Source organism: Citrus sinensis, chromosome 7 (genome assembly GCF_022201045.2).
Source record: "Citrus sinensis cultivar Valencia sweet orange chromosome 7, DVS_A1.0, whole genome shotgun sequence".
In the NCBI taxonomy this organism is placed as follows: domain Eukaryota; kingdom Viridiplantae; phylum Streptophyta; class Magnoliopsida; order Sapindales; family Rutaceae; genus Citrus; species Citrus sinensis.
Genome location: NC_068562.1, coordinates 627,771 through 640,443, shown reverse-complemented (window position 1 = coordinate 640,443; position 12,673 = coordinate 627,771).

Below are 12,673 nucleotides of genomic sequence, written 5' to 3'. Positions count from 1 at the left end.
GATCTCAAAGGTTTGTTTGTTTTGTACTACTGAAAGGTTTATTTGTTATTGTATTTGAAAATAACTTCGATGTTCCTTAACGATTATATATATATATATATACATATGTGTGTGTAACTGTATATGTAGAATTTGTACCATATATATATATATATATATATAGTAGAATCTCTGCTATTCCGGGAAAGTTTAATTAACTGTATCTCATGCAATATTGAGGATCCCATTTCCATATTACAATAACGTTTGCTGCAGGATCATATCCTTAACAAATTAAAACAGAACCATTAAGAAAATGAATGAAACATTTGTGCCCCGAACTTCAAGATGCAAGCTAGGCAACTTTCGGAGGTTGATTTGTTAAAATGTGGAGGGGTGATGGTTTTTTTTTTAAATAAAAAATAAAATTAATAACGGCCATATATGATGATCAATTCAATATAACAATATTCAGTAATGAGATATGATTTTATCTTCTTTTTTTTAAAAAAAAAAAGACATGATTTTATCATTCATTGGCAAGAGTATAGCTTCAGTTCAGACGATCATGCCTTTTTCTTTGTGCAGATCTCAACTATGGCTTCTTCAAAACACCCTTAAAAATTATCTTCAACGAAAAAAACATTAAAAAGAAAAAAGAAGAGAAAGAAAACACCCTTAAAAATTCAATCAGAAAAATAGTGACTTGGCTTTGGTACATACACAGACACAGAACTGAAATTGAATGAAAAGAAAGATCACCAACTGCCAATCAACCGACCATGCCTAGAATCCATTAATTAATTATTCGAACTCGGAGAAATTAAAATGAAATGTAGTCAAATCATGCCCACTTGCAGTCTGCGATTCATGAAGATATACGTTTTGCATTAAACCAGGCAACTTGGTGTTGCTTATAATACACTTTAACAAGATTATCTAATTCATCTTCTTGCTATTGTTGTATACATCCCGGCCCCAAACCCTACCTTAATCAGAACATAGCATGAGAAAATTGCTACAAGTCGTGCGGTGCATTTACAGATAAAACCCTAATGTAATATATATTATTAGCATGGGATGCGCTCAACTAAAATTTGTAATATCAAGCTAAGGGCTTGTTTGGTATTGATAAGTTATAGTTATTGTGAGAAAAAAAATATATAAACATATAATAAAAGTTAATAGTATATAATAAATATAATTTTTAAATAATAATTTTAATAAAGATGGTAAAAATATTATAAGATTTCATCGTACAAATACGATATCAAATCAATTTAACTTTCAAATAAAAAAAAAACTATAACTATCTAACTCAAATACTAAACAAGCCTAAAACATACAATAACTTAAATTGTTATATATATTAACTGTGTTGGATTTGATAAATAACTCATAAATATTACAGGTTGAAGATATTAAATATCTTATATATATCCGCAATGCACTTTATTAACGCAAAACCCCATTCGTAAATATTGTTATATGTTTCACAGTTTAAACTTTAGGTTATTGATGGAAATGGAACTAATCTCGTTTATTTGCGTATATGTTGTAGGCACACGATGGGTAATTGTATGCTCCTATAGATCTCAGTGAGAAAATAACACTAAAATATAAAAATTTAATATGATGTGTGATGGGACGCTTGTCAAGATATTATTTTATAGGCTTCATAACTTTGCTAGTATAGATTTTTGACACATTTCCCATTGTGTACCATAAGGTGCGTGATAATAAGATAAATACTCTATTAATGAGGAGAAGATTTTCCGAAAGAATGGAGTAAGTAGATCTAGTTTGACTTTAACTACAATCTCATAACCGTTAGCTCTCAGAGAAATTGATAAATTAGATCTCAGTGAAAAAATAAATAAATATACTCAGCCGTCAATGTCTTACCAAATTAATGAAAATGGCGACCACAGTTCAGAGAAACTAGATGGCAGCTGCCAATGCCATTGCATTATCCAGTGTGCCATTGCAAGCATTCGACCCGATCGAGAAAAGAAAAAGGTCAAAACAGGTCAACACTTTGTTACAAAACCCACTACCCACTCTAGTGGTTGTAGAGATTGTAAAGACCAAACAAAACAAGAAAAGTGCACCCCAGTTCTCAGGACTGGCCTTAGGCAATGTTTACTTTTTAGAGTGGGAGTGTGGAGTGTGGATTCCTCCTACTCCAGTGTTTATTTAACTTAAAAAAATAGGGAGTGGGAGTGGGAATCCGTGAGTCCCACCCAATTTTAGAGTGGGGAGTGGGATTTCCACTCCCATGGGGGAAGGTGGGAGTGGGAATCCACTCTCCCCTCTTCCCATTTTATCCTTATAAAAATAAATAAATAAATAATATCATATTTAATAAAATAAATAATATCATATTTATTAAAAATAATAATTATATCATATTTATTTTATTAAATTTAATAAAATAAAAATTAATAAATATTATATTTAAATTAAAAATATTAAACATTATTTTTAATAAATATTAATTATTTATTTAATTAATAATAATAAATATTTTATTCTAAAAAAATATTAATTTTGTACTATATTATCAATAATAATATTTCATTTGTGTTGCTATTATTAATAATTTTTATTCACATAATTTAAATTAAAATTAATAAAAAATTATGATTTACATAATTAAGAATATTAGTAATTATTATTAATTTATAAATATAATAAAATATTTATTTTATTTTCTAAATATATTTTTTATTAATTTTTTAATTACAAATTATAATTCTGTACATAAGGATAAAATTGTAATTTAAAAAAATTTACTCTCAATTCAAGACAAAGTAAACAAATAATTAGAATTCTGATTGACAATCCATATTTTCATTTAGTCTAAGTAAACACCCTACTCCCACTCCCACTCCCACTCTCACTCCTCGGGATTCCCACTCCAATCCAAAAAGTAAACGCAGCATTAATGTTACTAAAACATCTTTACTTTATTAGTATTATTTTATAAAATTGTTGCTTATTTGTTTATTTTCTTACCATTATTTTATTTTTTATTATATTGGTTTTTCATATTATTTTAAACCCAGCCCATTTGTAAAGCCTTTTCTTATTTATTTATTATCATTTTTGGCCAAGCATACTTTTGGGGCACTATTCTTAGGGACTGTCGCCAATGATTCTTTTGTGAACTTTCACCGCGGGACAAAAACCACAATTCCGTATACACCATGGTGTTAAACAACTCAGGCCAAAACCATCCGATCTAACCTCACTTACAAGTAAAATAAAAATAATCCATACATGCCAATAACAAATAAATATAAAATAAAGTGGGAAATACATTAATAGATGAAAAAAATACAAATTTTGATATATTAATAGATAAAAAAATCTCCACTAAGATTGACCAAAAAAAAAAAAAACTCACATTTCAATAAAAATTTGGGATATTAACTTGTTCGAAACGAAATTCAGAATAAAATTTTATTTTATGTATTGTTCAGATTGAAATTGTGATGTTTGAAATTTTCAATGTAGATATATAAAAATATATGACAGATCAATTTAATAAATCAAATAAATATGACATTTCAACCTATCTTTCTTTCTTAATTTTTTTTCCTTTAGCCACCCATGGCGGCTTATTAAGTAAAATAATAATAAATAAAAAGAATAAATAAGAAAAGGCTTTTCAATGGGTTGGGCTCAAAAGTAATTTAAAACAATATGAACAATCAGTATAATAAAACATAAAATAGTTATAAGAAAACTAATAAATAATAAAAAGTCTTTCTTTTCTTCAGGCAAGCTTCTAAGAGAACTAGAGAAGTTAACTCCACTATCATTGATTTGGCGCCGAAAGTGTCTAATCCTACAGTTACCAATTTTATTAAAAAATAAATAAAGTATGGGTGTTATAGTTATTAATTTAAAGAAAGAGATATTATCAAATACCCATATAATATTTTTTTGATACATTATTTTACCACGAATATTTTTTAATAATTACATTTTATCACTCGATATTTTTATTGTTAATCATTTTATAATTAAATCATTAAAAGTAATAGAGTTTTCATTAAAAGATTATTTTACCCTTAAACTATTTAAGTGTGTAAAAAAATCATTTTGTCCTCTAAAATAAAAAAAATTCAAAATTCAAACTATAGGAGCATACGATTACCCATTTGTGTTTAGCTATTTAAATTAATTTAATAAGTACATATCAATTACAATGTTTAATTTAATAATACCAAATAATTTTATTATTTTATTAAAAAAATCAATTTATCACCTGACTTATTGGAAAATTATCAAACTACTATATGTCTTTTTCATTTGTATTAAATCACCAATGTTGTTTAAATTTATCAATCGAAATACTTTAAATAACCTTGGACATCATTTTTTTTTTAAATGGACTTAATTATTTGGTCATAAAATAATAACAAGTGAAATATTATGTGGTAAAATGTAGTTGTAAGAAAATTTTGATGGTAAAGTGATATATTTAAAAATTTAAGTAGGTATTTCATAATATCTCTTAGGAAAAGAAAATGAAAGAAAAATCATACTTGGGCTTTGGTGGTCTACTTCACATAGTCGATTCTTCTACTCAATGCGACCGTGGTTGCTCATGACGTGTTAGAGACCGAGTTCAACTCTATTTTACCCTAGTTCTTTTCAATGTTCACAGTACTTTATTTATGAGTAAATTCTCTTTTTCTAGTTTGCTCTAATGTCTTCTCACATCATTGAGTAATGATAGGTATTTTAAATTTTTTTATTTCAATTTCATCCCAAATGATGTGTTGTGATTGGTAATCCTTTACAAGATTCAAGTGAATGAATCATATTTTTTCATAAATCAATTGATGAATGCTAAATTATTTGAGATAATTTTATAGGATAAAAAATTTAGGATGTGTAACATTTTGGATGAAATTTTTTGGATGTGTGGCAGTGTGGCACTACTCTACATCTTTATAGTTTTTTAAAAAAATTCCAATACATGGTTGCCAATTTGCCTCTCAAATTTTTTTTTTATTTTCTACATAATTGAATGTAATTGAAAAAAAAATGTATGAAGATTCTTTGTTTTTGGTTAGAAAATAAGATATTAAAATCCTCATTTTTTAAGATTCCCCATTCTTCAGTAACAGAAAAGTAACCAAATTTATTATATGAAAATCAAATTCTCCATTTGTAAGATGAATAACAAAAACTTAAAAAAGAAAATCAAAATCATCCTCGTTTATCTATTTTGAAATCATATATGAAAGAGATCGTGCAAAAAATGAGTAGTATGGTAATAATAATAATGTCGTATTCGATTTGTTACAACTTGGGATATTTTGCAATAGAAAAAAATAAATACAATATATACAAAAATAAAGACAAATATAAAATTACATCCTAGATTTTGAAAATTCATTTGCATATTTGTCACATTGCGAATAAATTAATATGCAATATCACTATCCACCAACTACAGGGGACTAGGGACCACTTTCCCTTCCTATGAACAAAAAAAATTTCATTATGGATAAGAATGCAACACTAAGTTTGAATAGGGATTTCTTGTGGGAGAATGACATAACACCGACGAGTGGGTTGTGAGCATTGGGGGGCTTGGGGGGAGGGAATAACATAGATCTCACATATTGAAACTCTAAATATCTCGAAATTTGACTATTTAAAAGTATATGATAAGTCGATTTCATGAATCACATAAATCCGATATGACAGTCTGTGACATATCTATTTGTTAATTGAAAGATATATGACATGTCCATCATAGGTGTATGACGTATTGTTTATGATAGAACATGCAACTTTATGATAGCAATGATACGTCTTAGCTACCAATTATGGTGGCCGCGAGCTTGGCTACTAGCTGACGAGGTGATAAGTTGGGCTACTTAGTCACCAACAATGCGATGTGCTATTGGACTATGATAAGATAAAGACGAACTGGGTGCTGGTTGTAACACAAATCATTTGGAAAGGATGATTGAGGGCTGTGAGAGAGTGACTTAGAATTTGATTTGTAAATTGTGGGGTTGTGAGCTTTGGGTCGTGGTTAAATTTAAATTATATTAAAGTCTTTATATTAACTAATATTTATATAAATATTATATAGTTTATATAAATATTTTCGTATTTGTTATTTACCCCAATAATTAATATTTTATAATTTAATTTTTATTATTTATTCACTAATAATTTTAAAAATAAAATAAAAATTAAAATGAGAAAATGGGGAGGGGAAGGGCTGGGCATTCCACTTCATTTTTGTCCATTTCTTCGATAAGAAATTGAATAAAAAATTATCCTCATCCCTTTTCCGAATAAGAAGTTGGATATAAAATCACATTATTTGAATTTTTTATTGAAGAGTATTATTTGAATACTATATATAATAAAAAATTGATGGAGTAGAATAAAATAAGACCCATTTATAATCATTCTCATTTTATTTTATATATTTTTAAGTTAATATGATTAATTTATATTGAAAAACTAAAAATATATTAGTTATTTAGGGATCAGAGATTTTAGGGGATCCCTTGATATTAATCGGAAATAAGGATCCCTTCCCCTCAAGCAATTCTAACGGGGATGGAGAGGGAATTAAGACATGTACAGAATTCACATTTCTTGTGGGAGGATGAGATGAGAACGGACTATGGGTTCTGAGCATTACAAAGAGAGAGAGAGAGAGATCTCACATATTAGGATTTCTAATGTCTCAAAATTTGAGTTTTAAGAAATATATAGTAAGTTAATTTGATGAATCATATAGATTTAATATGTCGGTCATTTATTTATGATAAATCTATTTGAAAATTAAAAGATATATGACATATCGGTCACAGACATATAATATATCATTTATGACAAAATTTATAGCTTATGATAATAAATTCTGGGATCCTAATCAAAATTTAAGAGGATTCGAGACATATATATTATCTCGATTGATAATTGAGATAAGATCAGGATTGGCAAATTCCAATAGATTTGCTTGCGTTGACAACCTTATCATTCGCCCACTAAATAATTACTCTTTAATTGAAAGTTATATATAATGGAATTAAACAAATAATAAAAAATTCGCACATAGCGTAAGAATAGGAGGAAAGGGGCGGTCTATCTGGCTAAGTATGGTGATGTGAATTGTGAAGATGAGAGGGTAGGGGCCAAACAAACAAACCACTGACATTGTCTAGTACAACCTTGAACGTTTTTACTTAACATCTCTCCAAAACATGGAAATGTCGAGGTTCCGGGAAAGTGTAAAATCAAAAGAATAGTAATTAATAAAACAGAATTTGATAAATTTTTTTTTAATGTATTACTAGAATTTGATAATTGATATTCCTTAGCTTTCCCAGTTTGAAGTTTAAAGATTTATTATCGGGAAAATATCCACCGTCCACCTGATTTTGTCCACTTTATCAAAAATACACAAATCCTAATTTTTTTAGCTGCGCTCCACCTGAACTTAAACTTTTTTTCACATTTCCACCTCCGTCTGCAAACCGTCAAGACGTTGCTGACATCATAAGGTTAAAATGATAATTTCACTTGGGCTTAAAAAACGACGTCGTTTAAGATCTGTAATAAGCAAAAAAAAAAAGGAAAAGGAGGCATAATGGTCCACCAGTACAGCAAGCAACGAAACAACCATAGTTTATTCCCCACCACATGCACGAAGAAGCAACAAAATCCCGCCATTTTTCCTATAGTTTCCATGCATTTTCATCAACGAACCACGCTTAAGTTTCAAATATTTTGTTAAATCGAAGATTCAGAGGCATTGACGAAAGCGGTGAGCTGTTACGAAGTCGCGAAGTTTTGCTTTTTTAAGGGTTTGAAGCTACAATCAAGTAAGTTTTGTTTTGTTTACTTATTTTCAGTTAATTTTTGACATGCAACAATGTTTTTGAAATAATGTCTGGTGATTGTTGTTAACACATTCATTCGCTGTTACTGGAAACCCTAGAATATAGATTAGTTTGATTTGTGACATATTTGTTGGGGGTAATGATAAATTGGGGAGTAATATGGTGTTTTCGGTTGTTGAGATGCAAATTTATGAAAGATTATGCTACTATAGTTGAATGCATGTTTATCCCCTGCCTAGTTATGTATCTTTGTCTGTGGTTTACATATAAAATTTGGGGCTTTTGAAATTTTGGTTGGTGATGTATGGGTCATGGTTTTTTGAAATATTTTAACCCCTGGCTATATTTGTATGCATATCCCTCAGCCCCCCGAGGAAGATTTGGTTGTTGCATGTAAAATTAGAATGTTTAAAAAGCTAGCTACATGCATCCATATCCAGCTAGATATTTGTTTACATGCTTTTTCTTTAAGTGACCTGCAATATTAATAATACATTAATAGGAAGATAGTAGAGTTACCAACAAAACTCAAGAACTGTAAACCAGTGCTGAATTTTTTATTTATTTATTTTTGGGCATTCAGGATGCGACAAGTAGAGTTAGTGATATCCTTTCGAGGCATGAAAAAGAATTTAGGGTTGCTTCAACCTGATTGTACAGTTGCGAAGATTAAGGATACTGTTGTAAGCATTACGAGTCCATATGGGTTAGATTGTGCTTCAAAAGTCATGTTATACGTTATAAATCCAGAGAATCAGGCTAAGGTTGCACTGGATTCAGATTTTGGGCTAGATGTTTTGCTTAAAATTCATCACATTTTGGGTGTGAAGACTCTCACAGTTGAAGTTGCACCAGCACTGTACCCTCAGTTTCAAGATTCTGCCTTACTACATGCATTATTGACTAACCTAGGAGTTGTGTTGCCTGATGAACTGATTAATCAGTTGAATGATTCTGTCGGCGAAAATGCCTCTGTTGGGGGACAAGCTAGTGTTAGAAAGGATGATGTTGTTGATGGACAAGCTGCTGTTGGGGGTGGTGAATCTGACGAAGATGCATTACTATCTGACTACTCGGACAGAAATGATTGCAATGATGATGATGTTAATGCACAAGTCATGCAAGCTGAAGTTGATGGTGCTGCTGTAGGTACTCTTGTTGATGAGGACAGTGAGGGCACAACTGAAACTGACGTTGATTCTGATTCAGATGGTAGTTTATCTGGTGATAATAAGGAGGTAAAAGGGGTCGTTGATTCTTCTGATGATGATATTGAGCTTGGCACTGTCAAATTGACCAATTACATAGAACAACATGAGTATAAAGTGGGTGCTGATGGAAAAAATAGACTAAAATTAGGACATGTGTTTAGAGATGTTGCTCATTTTAGAGAGATTTTGCATGAAGTGATGATTAGGAAAGGGTTTGCCATTAAAACAGTTTACAGTGAGCCAAGAAGATTTGTGGGTACTTGTAAAGAGGCTGGTTGTCCATGGTATGTGGCTGGTGCAAAACTAAACGATGGAACTGGTTTTATATTGCGACAGTACAATAAGAAGCATAAGTACAGACTTACCACCAAGACAGTGAAAGTGTCTTCTTCTTGGGTAGCCAGCAAAATAAAAAGTCAGGTTGCCATTGACCCGAATGTGAAAATTGATCTTTTAAAGAATTTTATGCAAGAGACGTATGGTTTGAAGATTCAAAATTTGACATTGTATCGGGCTAGAGCAAAGGCAAGAACGGAGGTTTTTGGGGATCATTCGCTTGGATATCAGAAACTGTTTGAGTATGCTGCAGCTATTCACAAAGCTGATCCGGGTGCAATATGTAAGGTGTTGTGTGATAGTGTTTCTATACCCGATAAGGTATTATTCCAAAGATTTTTTGTTTCATTTCCAGCACAAAGAAATGCATTTCTTAATGGCTGTAGGCCTTTCATCGGGGTAGATGGATGTCACTTAAAGGGTAAATATGGGGGAGTACTGTTAGCTGCTGTTGGCATGGATGGTAATAATGGGATTGTCCCATTGGCTATATGTGTTTGTGAGATTGAGAATACAGAGACATGGGGATGGTTTATGGAGCACTTGCATAGTTATCTAGAGGATGGGAGGCATGTGACTTTTGTTAGTGATAGACAAAAAGGCCTGATTAATGCAATTTCAAACACATGGCCTACTGCTTATCATAGGGCATGTTCTAGGCATGTGTATGCTAATTTTTCTAAGTCATTTGCTGGTGCACAGTTGAAACAATTATTTTGGAAAGCTACTAAGAGCTGTAACAAGCATGACTTTGATGAGGCAATGGCAGAGATAAAAGCTGTAAAACAGGCTGCATTTGAATGGCTGGAAAGAGAGCTAAATGGTTATAGTTGGTCGATGCACACATTTGATAGAAATTGCATGGTAGACCGGACTGACAACAATGCGTCAGAGTGCTTCAACAGCTGGATATTAGCTTACCGAGACAGGCCTTGCTTGACAATGCTTGAAGAAATCAGATGTCGGCTTATGAAACGGTTTACAAAGAGGAGACACGAGGCAGCCACTTGGAAGGGACAGTTGACACCTAAAGTTGTAAGAGAGTTGGACAAAAAAAGAAAGCTTGCACAGAAAATGATTGTACAAGCTTCTGGTGAGCTGAATTTTCAAGTCATGGATGCAGCGTATAGTCCACCTAGAAGGTTTGTGGTGAAGTTGGAGTCCAGAACATGTGATTGCGGTTATTGGGAAATTGCCGGCCTCCCTTGTCAACATGCCATGGCTGCCATTGGATATGCAAGACATGCAATTGAGGAGTATGTTCCAGCATGGTTTGCTACACAGACTTTCCTCAACACATATTCAGTGATGTTTAGCCCTCTTCCGGATCAATGTATGTGGGAGCGTACAGGAAGACCATTGATTGATCCACCAATTGTGCAGAAAAAGGTTGGAAGGCCTAAAAAATCCAGGAAAAGAGCACAAAATGAGCCTAATAAAGAAAAAAGAAAATTCTTTGTTATTTGCTCATTCTGCGGTGGCTCCAACCATAATCTGAGGTCTTGTCCATTAAGACCATCTGTTGCAAGGGCAAATAGAGCTAAAAGTCATAACTCTCAAGTACAGACAATATACTACCATTAATTTTTAATAGTTTATTATTATACATCATATGTAGCTGTTATTATTTACTGTCATTAAATAACCAACATCATGTTTTGTAGGCATCAACTACCTCAATTCAGCCGTTAAATGTTTCACAACAAGCAACAAGAAGAAGAAAACAGGTGCTGACTTGTTTTATTTTATTTTATTTTTTTGTGGCTGTCCAATTTGTTTTATGCGTAACGCGTAACATAAGATTCATTTATGTTTGAACATAGGCATCACAGACACAAACAGTAGCAAAATCAATTGATTCAAAAGTTACTACATCACAGACAGCAAGAAAGGTGTTTTTTTTTCTGTTTAAGTTCTTTTTGTTTTTTTTCTTGTTTAAGTTCTCAAACTAACGTACAATATATTTAGATACCAAGTGGTCCAGGACAAAGTTCCAATACTAGAGGGAGGAAAAGAAGGGCTCAAGTTGGCTCTGGAGATGTTGGAACAAGAGGTGAACAATCAAGTCAGGGACTGTCACAATCTGAAAATCCATATCAAGCTTCAAATGTGACAGGTTCTTTGTAATGATGAATGCGAGAACAAACTAAAAATATTTAAACTTGCTATGTTGTTATTTTGGAATATCGCTGGTTATTTTGGAATATTGTTGGTTATTTTGGAATATTGCTGGTTATTTCGGAATTTTACTTGGCTGTATTTTCATGACATGTTTAATTGTTATTTCTGCTGTTTTTTGGATAATTAGATATGGTTGTATTTAAGCTCATTTTACTTGGGCTGTATTTTTCATTTATTATGGTTGAAGTTATATTATTTACAATGTATTTAAGTTGACTGGCTCTAGGACAAATAGAACATAATTAATCTCATTTTATTCATGCATATTTCTCAGGATATATTACATTTTAGTAAACACAATAGCACAGACAAATACTAGCATAATTATTATACATTTAAGCCTCCCTTCAATGACCTTTAGCCTTTTCTTTATCTTTGCTACATCATCAACTCGAAGGTGGACTGCATCCAGCTCTAAATTTTGATTATCTGCTGTCTGGTCACTATTGCTAGGGTATATAAGAGTTTCAGCTGTAAACCATTGCCAAAACTTGCATTTATTGAACCTGCATGACCAAAACATTGCATTGCGATTCTGTGGTGTAGTGGAAACCATAGCACATGCTTGCACACCACACCAGCAGTGAATTGGAGTGCATTTAACTTTTCTATGTTGCTGTCCACTGGGTGCAGAACTTGAATTATAACTTGATGCCATTTTTTAATTGATTGTGTGGATGATGTGTTTGAAACAATGGTTAAACAAGTGATATTTGGCGAGTGTAGATGATGGGTTGTGTATGAGTTGGTTTATTTGAACAAATAATTGTCAGCTGTGATTGGTTTGTGAGCAGCTGTATATTTGCTTGAATGTGTAGATGATGGGTTGTGTATGAGTAGGTTTATTTGAGCAAATGATTGTCAGTTATGGTTGGTTTGTGAGCAGCTGTATATTTGCTTCAATGTGTAGATGATGAGTTGTGTATGAGTAGGTTTATTTGAACAAATGATTCTCAGTTGTGGTTGGTTTGTGAGCAGCTGTATATTTGCTTGAATGGTAGAGCTTTCAGGCATTGCATATGTAACGGTTCATGGGTTTAAATACCCAAAATTGTAACCGTTGGGAGGCAACGG